We start from the raw sequence: 15271 nt of genomic DNA on the forward strand, positions 1-15271 counted from the left end.
TCCCTTCCAGTCCTAAAACTAGGATTCTATGAAATGGAGGATTCATAGAAGAGCCATAAGAACTATTAAAGGATTAGAAAAACTTATAGTGATAAACTAAATAGCTTGCACCCCTCACTAACAAAAAGAAGGTTAGGAAGTCATTTGATGATCTGAATACCTACATGGGGAACAAATATTTAATAATGGGCTCTTCAATCTATCAGGGAAAGATCTAATAACCCAATGTCTGGAAGTTGAAGCTAAACAAATGCTGACTGGAAACATTTTTAATTATGAGACTAATTATTGGAACAACTTGCCAAAGGTTGTATTGAATCTCCACCACTGATTTTAAAGTCAAGATTGGATGTTTTTTCTAAGATGTGCTCTAGGAATTATTTTGGGGTAAGTCCTATGGCTCGTGTTATACAAGTCAGACTAAATCAGAATGGTCCCTTCCGGCCTGGGAACCTATGAAGTCCATCATGGTCTGAAAATGAAGATCCAGCACTGAGACTCTTAATATGTTCTGTAACTTACTAATGAAAAAAAGCAAGTGTTGAATAGTCTTAAAGATGAAGTATTTTCCACAAAGAACTCTGCTTGTGCATAAAATACTGTTACAAGGAATAGGAAGTTAACTGGCACAGAAGTCTGTTTTACTGTTCTGTAGTAAGACATCAAGTGACCCAACCACTGCTTTCTGGATATAGTCCAGACAGTCTGATCACCTATTCAAGGACAAAAAACAACTCAAGTGTGAGCACAGCAGTAATGTCTTGTAAAAACAAACAGCACTTTGGGTTCAGCCCCCAACTAGATCATTTATTTGGCACTCAAGGGTGATAATGGATTTGTTTTTGAGCTTCTCAAAATAAGTGAGCTAGTACTGCATGCAGAAGTAACCCAGGCTGGCCAACTGAAGAGAAAGAATATGCAGGGTCAGCAAAACATTGGTTTCATATTCAGCTACAAAAACAGAGCTCTCATTTAAAACAAAATGAGGAAACTGAGTTAAGGAAGAAAACCCAGCTAAGAACTCCAGTCAGTCTCTCAGCAATGTAAAATCTTTTAACATATTTTTACCAAACACACAATTAGCATTTAAAAAAGCTGAATTTATGAAAGTGTATAAAAACTCACTACGACTATTTATTTGAACAGATAAGGTCTTTCATTCTGCTCCTTCTTGGCTAACAACTGCACATCTCATTACTTTTGTTACCTGTTTTCCCACCGTGCTCCTCCCCCAAAAATTACACCTCGACTCACTTGTTTCTCTCATCTACTGTTACATCTTTTAGATTGCAAGCTATTTGGGCAGGGACTATCATTTTCCAATGTTCATACAACATCTAGCACAATGGGGCTCCAACTTGGTTGGCCTCTAGGCTCTACCACAACATTAAAAAAGTGTTAGTGTGCAGCTGAGGCTAGTAAAGGATATGAACTCAGCTATTTGCCTTAATTCATAGCATTTATGCAACTGGCACTGCAGTGTTTAATGGCCAGTGCCCATTGACAAGACAAGTTGATATGGTCCAGGAAAGTGAATACCAATCTTTGCTTTAAGTGGTATTTAATTTTATCACTTATCTCCAGTGCACAAGTCAGTAAGTATAGTTTAAGCCAGTGTTTCTCAATTAAATTTGGCCACAGAACCCTTTTGAACTCCATAAATAATTGCGGAACCCCCCAAACTCTTAGCAGTCTTCAAATGTAAAAATAAGCAAAGGTCAGCATTTCTCACTTAAATTACACTTACACTGGATACCCTCCGCCAGAAAATCCGAGACATCTTCCCTTTTTCGGTGGCGCGGCAAACAGCTGCCCGCGGAACCCCAATTGAGAAACATTGGTTTAAGCTACTTATGTCACCCTTAAGTTAGTGGCACTAAGACTGCCATTACCATGATTGAGTACCATTCCCTAGCAGACTGTTAACATAAAGGACCAACCCACAACCAAAACAAACTTCATATTAAGCTAATCCAAATCCTTGTTAAACTGCAGAGCCTTAAACTTTGCCCTGAAGCTTGCCAAACTGGCAACCCACCAATGGAGCCAGTTGCAGAGATCCTCAGATGACAAATCTCTGATGCTAGTCCTGCAAGTGTTATACACCTGTATATTGCAGTGTACATTAAAAGTAGTTCCTCCGTAAGTCCCAGACAGTTCATGATTTCAGAGACCGACCAACATCTGGAAACAGAATGCTACTGCAGAGATTCGACCATTAGCATTGGTACTCAGAAATCCATTCCATACAGGAAGTAGGAAAATGCATCCTTCATCAGCTGAAGTTTCTGGGTGGTCTTTGAGCACATTACTAACCACAGTGCAATTCTATCAGTACAGCCTGAACCTAGAGATGTGTAGGTAACTATTACAAGTTCTAAAGTGAAGAGGACCAGCTGTAACACCTGGCCAAGTTGGATTTTTAAAGTCTCTGAAGCTATAGTGCAAAGATATACTGCTTAGAGCCATGTTTAATTATAGGCAGAGTGCACAGCAATGTTTATTTTAGGTTAATTAAGTGTTTTCATCCTAAAAGGGTCAACTATCAAATTTAGCTTTCAGATTAAAATTTGGCATATTTGCTGTCAATCTGACTGAAGAGTTTGAGCAGAAGCGGTTATTTGAAGATGTGTTTTAGTGAAAAATTTCAAAGCTCTTTACAAAATGACAGCTATGGTGCCTCAACAGGCTGTGACAAACTGGAAAACTGAAAAGCATAGTTTCTTAGGGCTAGTCTACACTAGAAGTGCTACATTTGCACAGCTGCACTGTTGTAGCACATCTGGTGAAGACGCTCTATGCCACCTCCATAAGAAGCAGTACTTTGTCAGCAGGAGACACTCTCCCACCAACATAGCAGTGTCCACACATGTTTAAGGCATTATGACTTGCATTGCTCAGGGCAGTGGCTTATTCACCCCCTTGAGTGACATTAGTTATATTGAAGTGGTAGTGTAGCCCTAGCCTTAGTCAGAGATGTAATTCACTAGTCCAGTAAAGAGTTTTATTTGACAGGAGTCCAAAGAACAACCCCACAAACAAAATCACATACTTCATACGCGCACAATGGATTGTTATACCAAGAAGCACCTGCCAATGTTTCATTGACATGGTCACTCAAGTTACATGTGCACAATCTCCACTGAATAAATTTCACATTTGCCTAAATTGCACTTGTATGCTTGAGAGTGGAGTGGATTTTCAGTTGCAATATGTAAGGGCTTACAGAATACACTGGGTTACTGAAGAATGGAGAACTCCAAAGGAATATTGTCAAACCAAAATAAGTGACCATTTCACACAGCAAGGCACACTGGACTGTGACCAAGACAGTCGTATGGATTAATCAAACTGCTTATCATTTGGAATAGTTTCACTGGCCTGGATTTTAGGAGTGTTATGACCAAAGAGTAGAGACGTTTCTTCCAATAAGGCCACAAGTACAGCATAGGAAAGGAAAAACTCTGCTGCAGTCAGGCATGTTCAGACTAATTACCCATCCCCTTCCTTCCCCAATTAAACTGTTAGTCTCTCTACCTCTGAAACAAGGCAACTTGCAAGCATATTGCAGGCGGAAGGTTTCTAGGTGCCTCTGCCTCAGTGATCACAGAAGACAAATGGTTGTGAAGTTAACTACTCTGAATGGTTGCAGTTCACATCAGTGTGACTATACAAGATGCATGCTAGTACAGAATCAGTCACCATCTCTAAACTAAAAGCTCAAGTGCTTTTCGGGAATGTGAAAGACTAGTTTTTGCACTGCTCAGAGGCATTCATTCATACCTCTGATTTTAAAAAGGGCCATCTAATTCACATAGTGATGTGAGTTTGTGAATGGCAGAGTGTTTTGAGTACAATACAAATGTTCTAAGTTGAAATAGAGAAAATGACTAAATAGATATTAAAAACCCTGCAATAATTAATTCAGTAAGTCTTACTAGAGTTATGGGATCTTGGACATTGAGGAAGTGGAAACTTGAGATGTCTCCATCCATTACTTGCTAATGAATTTTTATAGATTTGCATTAACCTTCAATGTACAATTAGGTATCAGAACTTTTTGGAAGCATCTATTTACAGTCAATTTCAGAAGAACCCTAGCATCAAACATACAACTTTTACCTTTTGGAGTGTCATCTGATCCATATGCATTTTCAGTAAGAAACACTGTAGTTTATATTTAATGACAGTTGGAAGTTAGACTTGCAAACACTTGGAAAAAAGATTTAAGATTGTCAAGTCTACCCAATGGTAACTTTATATCTTCCAAGGTCACAACCAGTAAGATAGTCTTGAGGATACTGCTATTGTTACTAGATCCATGTTCAAGCTTTTTAGTCTAGTCTCTTTGCAAAGTTCATGTGATTTCAATTGTCTGGGGGCAAGCGCACAAAGAAGAGTAGTTGGTTGTGGGGTTTTTTTTAATTATTATTATTATTAAAGTCACAGCAAACACTCAACAGCAACACTACAAACAACTCCCGCTCCAAGACTTGGGTACATGACATTTGCCTTTTGGAATAAACTTATAAACAAAATACAGAGGAGCACACAAAACATTGTCATATGCAATATTCTTCTTTAAAAACCTAAATTTGTATGCCAGTATGCTTGCATTTTGGAACAGTTTTTTCTAGCCATACAAAACACAAGAGCAATAACAATGTCACCATAATCTATATAGATTCCAAAGGGAAACAAGTGTTCTTTTTCACTGTTCGAAACCCAAGTGTTGCATCATTGTGTTTATACATAAGAACTAGGAGGTGGAAGTGAAATTGAGTAGTTTATTTTCGTTATCTAAGATATGAAATAAAACCAAAGATCAGAAGCTACAAAGACTTGGATTCAAAATTATTGCTGTTTCAATCATTTATGGTGCTATAACACAAGGCAAACAGTCTTTAAAATATGCTATACCTGCATATTTAGCCTTCAAGTCTGTTTCATGTGTTAGATTTTCTATCAAGTTAAAGCAATGCACAACAAAAACGTAGATTTATACAAGATGTTCTATTCGGTTATAAGTCAGCCAACTGCTAAGGAAAACAGGTTTCAGCTTCAAAAGAGAATAAGCCATTAAAATATTTAATTACAACTAGTGAGAACTGAAGAGTCATTTACTAAATAAATTAAAACAATTTGCAGATATAGGTCATATCATAAGAGTTCAATGTGTTTAAACAAATGTAAACAACTGCAGACATACAAAGTGTTCTCTGCTCTTCAGGAGTTTAACAGAAATTAGCATACACTTCACACAACTCAGGAAAAGGTTGTACACAAAACAGCAAGCTCTTTTGCCTGACCCGAGGCCTCTCATTTGTCTACATACTGTCTTCCATCTATATATGTACACAAGAAAAATTGCAGCCTCTTCCTTATTCAAGGATGCCTGAACTGACTTGAATGTAGATCCACCTCCAATAATCCAAGTACCTAACTATTAAATATCAATTACTACATTAATGTGACTATCCATCAGGTCATGCAATTGCTCATTATTGTAATGAGCTCTCCCTTGAATACTTAACTTAGTTTTTAATAAGATTTTTTCTAACACTGTAGATTAAAGCTATGGATTTGAGGGTTCCAATGTATTATTTCTAAAGCAACAGCTGACACTACCTTTATAGTAATTTTCATATTAATTCTCTCATTTGTCTTTTGGCAACCTACTTAATGTAAAGAGCCCTGGATGTGCTCTAAGCCTAAACAAGGCAGGTCCCTGTTGTGAAGGTTGATGAATCAATCTCAAGACTAAAACCAATAGTATGATTTTTTTCCATAAAAAGGTAGCTTTTATTGTTAAATACATTTAATAATGAAGACAATTTTAACAGAAATCTAAACAAGTAGTCTCAAAACATTCCAGTCTTACCAGCACAATTTAAAACAGACTCCAGGAGATGGTGTTTTGGTTTGTTTTAATTATTGTACTAAAAACAAGCAGGCCTTATCTTTTGTAGGTACTACTTGCTCCTCTGCAAGTACTTCACTGTGCAGATAATAAGAACACCGAAGATGGTACAGCGCTCATGCTACAGCTTAAAGTGATCCTTTTCCTCACATTTAGATCAGGTATTTTATTTAAGAAATCGTTGATCTCAAAGGAAAAAGGTAAATATCCACCAGCACATTTGATCCAAAGCAATCATTAAACAGGTTATTGGACCAACTTCTGTTGTGAGAGGGACAAGCTTCTGAGCTACACAGAGGTGACCTGAAGAAGAGCTGGTGGATATTTACCTTTTTCTTTTGAGATCAAAGATTTCTTAAATAAAATACCTGATCTAAATGTGAGGAAAAGGATCACTTTAAGCTGTAGCATGAGCTCTTTAGCATCTTCAGTGTCCTTATTATCTGCACAGTGAAGTACTTACAGGGGAGCGAGCAGTACCTACAAAAGATAAGGTCTGCTTGTTTTTAGTACAAGCATTTGTTTTGAAAAAACACACGATCTCCTTCACTATACTACTTCACCCACTTTGTTTCTCATATCCTGGGACCAACATGGCTACAACACAGCAGATATTAAATATTTAGCAGCACTATCTAAGCCAGGCAGTGAATGTAGTGCAGATAACATTTAGGCAAGTTACTGTGACCATATGCACTTGTAACAGTGAGCTCTCTTCAGCCACTAGTACTTCTAATGTATATCTGCAACTGTAGATTGTTTTTCTACCCTGCTCCCTATAATCCACTTCATTTCAGGTCCACTTCTGAGCTGGGCACACCTCTTCTTCATGGGCAGAAGCCAACTGTTCAGTACCGACCAACTTATTAAGACAGACAACTTGAAATATATCTTTGCTAAGCTTCTTTTTTGCCCTCTCCTACTAGGCACTAGCAACAACGCTAGACTTCCCCCCCTCTGTCTCCAGACTTGAGTCACAGCCAAGTCTTCGTATGCTCCACCCACTAATTAAAGACACTAGTGGAGGCATTCTCCCACCAGATAACAGAAAGTTACAGGACTTATTGCATTGTTTCTATTGCAACAAAGAGCAGACTCTGCTTCTTCTGGGGGCAATCTCAAGGTCAGTAATGCATTCTTCACCTGCCATTAAATAGCTTCTCCTAAAACCACCACACTCCTCATTAGCCACCTTAAGAACTATTTTTTTTTTTTTTGGACAAATGTCTTCAACAGACTAATGTAATTCGGTTCAAATTTCAACCTACTAAATATCACCAGGTACTGGAAGTGAAGGGAAATATTCTAGTAACTGTAACCTTTTACTGGATCCAGCAATTAGCGTTTCCCTTTAACCTATCACCAGGCTGGTGGAGGGTAAGTGGAAACCTGCTCTCATGAAAATAAAAGGATCAAATCTGGTTATAGTTCAAGCATGCAAACACATAACTGGAAAAAGAGACCAACTCCAGGTTCTGCTAGCCTGGCTGCTCAAGGACAAATCCATCCACTCCCTCAGAAACATGCACAGCAACTCATCTACCAATCTCCCACAGCCGCCAAAATCGGCACTGGGGCCCTCCTATCGACTGTTCGTGTCTCCTCTGGCTCCTGGTCATCTAGTCAGCTCCCTCCTGCCGCAGCTTTGGGCCCCTCATCCCCCACCTGTCCCGGTCCTGTCCTCCTCCCCCGACCCCTCACCCAGCCGCCCCACTCCCCACCTGTCCCGCTCCCGTCCCGTCCCTCACCCACCTGTCCCGGTCCTGTTCCCCAGCCCCTCACCCCCCACTCCACCTGTCCCGCTCCCGTCCCCCGGCCCCTCACCCAGCCGCCCCACCTGTCCCGCTCCCGTCCCCCGGCCCTCACCCAGTCGCCGCCCCCGTGCCTGTCCCTCATCTGCCCGTTACCCCTCCTTTACCTGCCGCCGGCTCTCCCCCTCTGCCCGGTACCTGGCCCCTGTGGCCGCGGAGGGAGGGGGTGGCTGGCTCCGGCAGGTGAGTCGGTCAGGGCGGGGGCGGCTGGGGCCCGGCTGCTCCCCGCGGGCGGGTCAGCACGGGTCTGGTCAGGCCGGCACGGGCAGAGCAGACGGGCGCGGGCAGCAGCGGCCGCTTTATACCGGGCTCCTCGGAAACCGTCTCCCTGCAACGCTTCCGCTTCCGCCCCGCCTCCTCCGGGCTCATTAATATGCAGAGAGGGGCGGGGCCAACCATGGGGCAGCGGGCGCGCAGCCAATGAGGGGGGAGGGGGCGCCCCGCGAGGGACACGCTGCAGGCCCCATTGGCTGCCCCGCCGGCGAGGCGGGGGTGTGCGCGTGGGCCTCAGTGAGGGGGGGAGGCCCAGCAGACTAGGTCCCTGGGGGGGAGGGTTGTTAGGGTAACCTGGATACCCCAAGCCGGGGGGAGGGGCCGGGTAGCTCGAAAAGGAAGGGGAGTCCCAGCCTGGGCATCACCCAGGGGAGGGGGAAAGGAGGAGGCCCAGCCTGGGCAACAGTAAAGGGGAGGTGAAGCAGGAAGGAGAGACACCAATAAGGAAAAGTGGGGTGGGGGGGTCCCACCTTGGGCAACAGTAAGGGGGTCCCTACCTGGCCACGAGGACTGGGGGGGGGGAGTCAGCTTAAACACGCCATGAATGGCCATTTGGGGGGACAGGCCATGTCCCTGAGGTAGCATGGGGAGAAGGGTGTCCCAGGCACATCATGCCCGCAAGGGCCCAGCTTAGCAATGACAGGAGCTATTTATAACAAGCTCATCACTAGAAGCTGTTGAAAAACAAGGGCCCAGAAGCCGAAGTCAGATTGAGTGGCAGCATTGCCACCTCTTGGTGAATAAACTCATCGGCCTCAGTGCAGCATCGGCACAGGGCAGTGTTGCCACGGAAGGGGTTGCCTTAACAGATATCACACAGGAATAAGACCATAGAGACGGCTACCTTTGTGGCAGCAGTTTTCAGACCCTGGTATGATCAGGAGAATCATAGGATTTGGGGTAAGTGACAGACAGATTTCAAGGCCAGAAAGGACAATTGTGATTATCTAGACTTACCTACTGCATAGCAGGCCACTGAACCTCACCCAGAAATTGGCCTCAAGCTCATAACTTCTGTTTTAGCTATGGCATATCTTTTAAAAAGATATCCAGTATTTATGGGAAAGGGGACACGATTTAGCTGTTTGGAGAAGGAAAAATACTGTGAGACGCAAGTTAAATATAAGCCTTCCACATTTAACGTTTTATGTTAAAATAATACCACCTGAAGAGTAACCATAAATTATTCTTACATATTGTATATTTAGCATTTATAACATCATCCTTTAAAGACTTGGTGAGCATGCACCTTTACCAACCTGCTGATCTACAAATACAGTCCACACAGTGTAAGTCCAAATTCACTTCCTTCCCGCTGTTTGGCTTTACTAACAGAGAAAACAACAATACCTTAAAGCTCAACCCAAACCTTCTCCCCAGAATTTGCTGCTCTTAGGGTTCCTAGCTTATGGCTGCTCCATCAATACCCTACAAAGCCATTTCCAGTCCTCACTTCTTTATATCCAGGTGACATACCTGCCTCAGTGACTCAGAAAAACCCACTTACCCATTTTTCAGCAGGATCATATTTTAATGGGTTGAAAACATTGCTGTACAAATGTTAACTAAATTATATAAAACTCACTGTAGGCTGCTCAAAAACCCTCAGGAAATTCAGAAGCTCAGGTTCTGACAGCAACCATAACTGCTGCATCATGCATATATACTGTAATGTGGATACCTACACAAATATTTTCTCTATTTTCCCAAACATATTTTTATTCACACTTAGCCATATTTCCTAGATCCGAACAGTATACTTACAGCTTTGGGCAGATTAGCATGAAATTTAATTGTCTTTAATAAATTAAACCAGGGATGTGCAAAATATACTGTATATGGTATTTGCTTATTTTACAGAATGTTGCACCGTTGTATTATTTTTCCTATTACTATACATACTGTTTATATATATTCCAAATCAAAATGTGTGTTAAGTTACTGTGAAGATTGCTCAGTGCATTCAAGAATAGATAGACCATTGAACATGCCAGTTTTTTTTTAATTGAAAACTGCAGAAGTAAAATCAAACAATTACAGATATACATACTACTAAATACATGTTTTTTGCAGTGACTAGCATCCAAACCACCTTCATTCTGCCTCTGTAACAAAAACACCATAACTACAAAATCTAAAGAAACCAGATATTTTGTCATACAACTTTCTCTCAAAACGGTATATAAGAATTTTAATATCTCACATTAATTCATAAAGGTATTAAAAAAGCATCATCAACCATTCACAAACCACAAAATCAAGTATACTTTAATCAAGACTATCTGAATCTATTCATCCTAATAGTTTTATAGCACCAATTGCCATAGTTTAGAAAAATCCAAATTACTTTTTTTTTTTTTTTTTTTTTTGTAAAGTGAGCAAAACAATTCTATTTATCTCTAATGAGAAAAATCACAGGAGAGGCAAAGTCACCATGCAAATTATAGACTATATATAAACTATTGTCCTAAATAATAAAAGTATCCATTTTATTACAACAGGAAGTGTTCATGTTTTAATGAGACAGCAAATGTGACACTACAGAAAAAGCAATAAGCACTGGTATTAGAGTATCCAAATGTATCATGTTAAAGAGACATAAGGACTTAGGTTCCAGCTTCCATTGGACCTTAGGCCCTTGGGTTGGAGGTTAAAGAAAGACTAACCATTGACTTCAGTGGAAGCTGGATGAGACCCTAACACAAATGAAGGGATCAAGTTCAGGCTGCGTTCATGGGTACCCCTCTTGAAATTCATTAGCAAGCCTCACTGGAACACATTTATTTTTCCTTTTTGATTTATTGCAGATTAGGCTCTTAAGAGGTTCTGGCACCTAGTTACCAAGGAGACAGATGCCTTAGATATATATATAAGATAGAGAAACGTTCTTTCCCTGTTGAGGTTGCATAACCATTGCTGAGGCCAAGTGTGATTCTCCACCTACTCCTGAGGTATTAGTCACACTCAGGCAATATATCCACTACACCACCTCATGTATTTTGTGACCAGTGGATAAGCAAATGCCAGGAAGAACACCTCCATAAAGAAAACATTTTAATTTCAAGCATCCATAGTGTTATGAAGAATGACGTTAAAAATAATACACAGACAGACACACACACCGTCCAGCCCCAAATTTGTAGCCTCTAGTAACTGAGCTGGTGCTGGGGTCTCTCTGTGGAAGAAGTAAAAAATCCTCCCTTCCCTCAACCTATAGTGCAGCCAAGGATCCAGTCTATGGTTGTTACTCCAGCCTCATGACTAGAATAACCTCTGCAGCTCTTGTAACCCTGTTCTGTGCGGTCCATGGCACACTGATCTGTGCAACAGCAAATGCATTGATTCCACTGCTTACCTTTCCTGCCCCAAAACAGCTTTTGCACAGTGAGCTGCAATGGAGTTGCATTCCTAGATGCACAGGGGAGGCACGCTCCCTGCACAGCCTTTTGAAATTCCTCTCCTCTCCCCATCAAGCAATGGAATGAGTTTGGGAGGGATGGGATCTTCCACATGCCCGTGCATGAAGGGAACTGGGAGGGGCAAAATTTGATCCTAGCAGCACTGTGGCACAAACTTGGAATCTAATTGGTTAAATCACCTCTTGCTCAGTGATTGCCATCTTGAAATCAAACTAAGTGTAAACAAGTTCAGAGAGCTGCAGTCAGGCAAAGGGCAGGAGACATATTCATCTCTGACAAAAAGAACTACAGTGCTTTTTTGCGTTTCATGGATCACACGCTGTGGGAAAACAGCAAGTCTGTATGCACATCAGAAACCAGAAGATCTCTAGCCTCCTGGTCCAGGGGACTTGTCAGCTGTCTATGGAATGTCCTCCATTTATACACACAAAATGGAACAGCTGTCTCTTCCTTATTCAGGGATACTTTGATTAAATTGAATGTAGGTTTGTTATCAAACAGCCATCAGTTACCATGTTCCACTGCATGGGTACTTTCACTGTAACTTGCAAAATTGGCATGACCCAACACCTACTTGCCTATCCTTTTCCATGAAACTAAAAGCCTAATGGACTTTTACTTGCACATCAAAATAAATCACTTGCCCTAGGCTTGTGCGGGAAAGGGTTTTGCAAGGTTGCTTATGAACCCCACCCCAAAACAAATAAATGTTGTATGACGAAAGGGGCAGAAGGGAGGAGACAATTAGTTAGGAATTAATGAAATGTTTTAACATTATCACGAGGTAGTGGATTGGATAATTATTCTCCAGTGTTTAGAGCTGGTGTGAATCTCTTGCATGAGATGCTGGCATTCCTAGGTTATCTTAACCTTATCTGCCTTCATTGCTCAGTCCCTTAAAAACCATGACTTTTAAAAAGGTAATGAATCAACAGAATGAGCTAAATCACATGGATTGTTTTGTCTGGCAAACTTGGGAGGAAAGCATCATGGCGGTTTTTAAAAGGATTGTCTTCTGAAGGGGATCACTTTTCAAAGTGGCTTGTAATTTAGGTGCCTTCATTTTTAAAACAACTGGAGCTTGATTTTAAGAAGTGCTGAGCACCTACAACTCCACTTCAGGTGTCTCAAGTGGGGCACCCGGAAAATGGAAACACCCACAATTAATGGCTACTTTTGAAAATCTGGCCCTTTCACAGAAATCTCTTGTAAAAAGCTTCAGATTCTTATTAATGGAGGGAACACCATCCTGTGCTGGAGATGGAAAATGGTTTTTTACTCTAATGTTTTTGCGGCCAATATGCAGTCATTAGGTTAGTACTTTAATTGCTACTGAATCTAATGGCTATCTGTGTAAAAAAGCCCATAGCCCTTTAAAGAGCATTAAGCAAAATTCTAGATTTTGCTTAATTGAGAAATGATGTAGTCTCAGGTAAACCAACAAAAGATGTTTTGTTTAGACACACACAAGTCATAACAGGACCCTGTACAACAGGAGAGTATGAGAGCGAGTGAGTGTCTTTCTCTCTCTCTTTTCTCCTTAGGGGCCAGATTCTGGAGATGGAATTTATAAAGGATTCCTCCCACACCCTCAAGAATCACCAAAGGCAAAGGGGCAAAATCGTTAGCTCCAACTCGTCAGGTCTGCCAACTGCTAACATAGGCCATGAAGTGATGTTATTGTAACAGACATATGCTGCTGCTGCTGCTGCCACCACCCATGAGCTGTCTAGATCAGCTTATGCCCTGAAGAATGAGATTTGCCTATCATTATTTTCTTGGTTCATACTGCTAAAAATTTTATTAGCCGTCATAAAATTATCCTGCCCTTTTAAATTACAGCCACAGTGTATGATTAACTTCACTAAAAAACTTCAAAGAATTAAGCTAATATGTAGTTTACAGTTAACAAGGAATGTGTGTGACAGGTCTGAAAGGAACATAATGGTAGCTAAGAGCGATTAAAATACTAACAGATGCAGTACGAGAACTGAAGTAAATGGTCAGTAATCATTCTTCTCTTAAAAGAATGTTGTCAAGAGAGATCAAAATTTCTAAAAGTCTACTTTCCCCTCCATTCATGCTGTTTGTTTACTTGTATTTCTCTCAGCTTGTACAATGCAATTAGATTAGTTGGTTTCACTTCCTGGTTGTCAGGTATTAGGTCTTGGTTACTGTGTTTGCATTTGCAGTACTGAACAAAAGTACTTAATCTCTGATCTTTAAAGTTTACTGAAAGCAACATGGAAATAAAAACATTCTATTTATATTGGGTTTTGTTAAACACTGAAAAATCTAAATTTTAAGCCTAACCTATTACAGGGTGTCTAAATACGAGGGTGCTAGCACTGATCTCATTCATAGCAGTTTTAAATTGGTGCAACTTCACTGGCTTTGCACCCAATTTATACTGGTGAGAAGACAATCGGGCTCCCAGAACTCTGAATATTAACATTATTTCCAAATGGACTCCTGAGTAGAGCTGAGTGAAATTTTTTTAACTAATTGATTTTTCAGTGAAAAATGCATTTTTCAGAACCTGAAATTATTTGTTGAATTCAGGTCAAATTAGACAAATAGTTCCAGTTGAAAAATGTTTTCAAGAGCTGAACCATTTTGTTTCAATTGTTTGATTCAAAATAGCATTTTAATTTCAAATTTGTCCAATAAAAAAAAGGAGGGGGGTGAAAAACACCCAAAACTGCCAAACTGAAATGAAATACTTGAAAACATTTTTTGCTCTCCATCAACTGAGAACATTTCAGGCTATTCAAAATGAAGTGTTTCTGAGTGTTTCAATTCAATGAAAAATGTCACAAAAATGTATTTAAGTTTGAATTGAACCATATATCTATATTTAATATTTTGGTTCAGACCCCAGACCAAAAACTCCATTATTCACTCAGCCCTGCCCTGAGTGGCAGTCCTTGGCATACCCGAAAACTAGAGTTTTCATAAGAGTTTCATAGAATCATAGAATCATAGAATATTAGAGTTGGAAGGGACCTCAGGAGGTCATCTAGTCCAACCCCCTGCTCAAAGCAGGACTAACCTCTGCTATATCATCCCAAGAGTTACTGAACTCTTAATTGTGTGCTGTCTTGGATCCTTCTATACTATGCTGTCAAAACAAAACAACTCCGCTTAAGCATGGATTAAACTCTTCTATAGACAAACTAGGTCATATAGCAGGTTTGCCTGGCCCATGATGCATGGAAAGAAAAATGTATTATTACCACGATAGGCTAAAGGAGATTTTTATCTGATTAGAAACCAAAATGTTTTTCAACTGGATGATAGCAATATTTGGCCCTGCTCACTCTAGCTGGTTATTTTGTAACCTAATCAGCCACAAAAGAGTTGAAACTACACATAGTATTATTAGACATAACTATTTTGATCATTTAGATTTTCTCTAGTGTCTTTCTTGGAGGAGTGCTTTATTCTTTGCTCTGACAAGTTGCATTACTACCATGCATCAAACCTTATCTGATCTGTACCCCCTTACCTAAGCAGTGCCAAGTCTACAGTGGCTATAGGTGTCTACAGTGGAAAACGCTCTGTTTTCCATCAGTGGTGCAGCTGCATCAGTGCTAGCAACATTGTAGGAGCTAACACAGACAGGTCTCAGACATTTTTAGCACAGTCATGAAATCCTGCAGCTGGAAAACAGGTATAATATTCTCTAGTTTTAGACAAGGCCTGGAAAACAGTGCTTGATGTAGTCTGAGGCTGCATCTCAGCTAGGGATCATAGCTATAAATCACCACCAGCACTGCTCCACTGATGATAGTGTACCAGGGAGGAATGAGGGATTGGGATGCTCAGGCAATATGCTGTATAACTGC

General features: G+C 40.7%; 1 protein-coding gene across 2 annotated transcripts in view; it reads right to left on the minus strand.

Moving 5' to 3' along the window:
- The window catches only part of SLC45A4 (solute carrier family 45 member 4), a 129391-nt gene that overhangs the window by 84055 nt on the left and 30065 nt on the right, over positions 1-15271 (minus strand). Inside the window, exon 1 of one of the 2 annotated variants that reach the window (XM_067558330.1) lies at positions 7839-8054. The exons of the other annotated variant lie outside the window; for it this stretch is intronic. The gene's annotated coding sequence lies outside the window, so the exon portion shown is untranslated. Of the gene's footprint in view, positions 1-7838; positions 8055-15271 lie in introns of those variants that run through there. 2 annotated transcript variants of the gene reach the window in all.

Source organism: Emydura macquarii, unplaced genomic scaffold (genome assembly GCF_026122565.2).
Source record: "Emydura macquarii macquarii isolate MOO-44397 ecotype Brisbane River unplaced genomic scaffold, CSIRO-AGI_Emac_v2 contig_1947, whole genome shotgun sequence".
Lineage (NCBI taxonomy): Eukaryota > Metazoa > Chordata > Testudines > Chelidae > Emydura > Emydura macquarii.